The following is a 1341-nucleotide window of genomic DNA, read 5'->3' on the forward strand; positions in this document are numbered from 1 at the left end:
TCAGAGAGATAGTACCAAGTATTATGTAGTTCTTTATCTATGAGAGAAAAATGTATCATTACCTTAAAGGTACTAGAGCTTGATAAATTTAAATAAGACACAGGCTCTGAATGAGGAGGATTAATCATGGGAACAAACTACCCAGGGAAACAGTGAATTTGATGGTGTCAGATCAAGACTGAGTGCCTTTCTGAAAGATAGGCTGTAGCTAAAAGCTAGATACTGGGCTCAATTCAGGGGAAAAAAGAAAAAAACAAAACAAAACAAAATGCCAAACCAGAACACAACAGATGAAATAAAATGGCTTGAAATATTCAGGGAAACAGATGAAATGACTGATTGATCTCCAGCAGCCCTAAACCCCATGATTCTACAGGTCATTATAATCCACTAAGTATACTAGTCACTTGCATTATGACTGAAACTCTCAGCATACTTTTGGTTAGGCAGACTAGGCCAGTTCTGACACCATTTGAATCTATTTTCAGCTGATGAGATTAAATGCTCTTCGCCGTCCTACCTCTTTGGCATGTTTAAGACAGTTTAACCTTGAAATATTTTCAGTCTCAGGAGTAGATGTGGCATGGGACTGTGTTGCTCTGCATGTTTGCAGCTTTCATGAGAAACACATGGCCCTGGGTTTGCATGCCTGCACGCCCAGGGAGTCAGAGGAGCGTGAATCGCCACATGTGACGCAGAACAACTGCGTCACTTACGCAACTGAGGGCAGGCTCACAAGGGGTATGTGACAAAGGATGGCTTTGCATATAGTAGCTCTTGGGCCTGCAAACGTTCGGAGTGACTACGCAGGGTACGTGAAGTAGATCCCGTGCACTGTTTTGGGGCTGCTTTTGAGCTGGAGGACCGAGGCACAGCCTCCGTCAGTCCACCCTGTGGAAAGCATGATCTCACATACCGTACCATAGAGAGTCTGTACCCTCTCTCCACATTTTAGAAGTAAGATCCTAGATTAACAGACTGCTCAAAGCTTACTGAAGAAGTGAAGTTTTCTTGTCTTCTGATCTGCCGTCCCTCTCCTTCTCCGTCAGAAGTTGCACCCTCTGAGGCACCTGCAAAGCCCGGTATTTCTCCTTCAGAAACATAAAGCTTCTCGATCATTAGGGGCACGGGGAGAGGAAGGGATTAGGCCGTTCCTGAGCAGGGAGCGTGCAGTGGATTCACCCGCGGATCCAGCGGTTGAAGCCGCCCTGCCCGACCCCTCACGGGGAAGGACCGCCTGCCCGCCACCCCTCACGTCGGCCTGGGCCCGTCTGCCCCGACGGCGGTGACTGGTAATCGTGTCCCAGCAGCGGCACCGCCGACCTCCAGGGCCCAGCCTCC

Source organism: Haliaeetus leucocephalus, unplaced genomic scaffold, assembly GCF_000737465.1.
Source record: "Haliaeetus leucocephalus isolate CR32 unplaced genomic scaffold, Haliaeetus_leucocephalus-4.0 Scaffold161, whole genome shotgun sequence".
NCBI lineage: Eukaryota > Metazoa > Chordata > Aves > Accipitriformes > Accipitridae > Haliaeetus > Haliaeetus leucocephalus.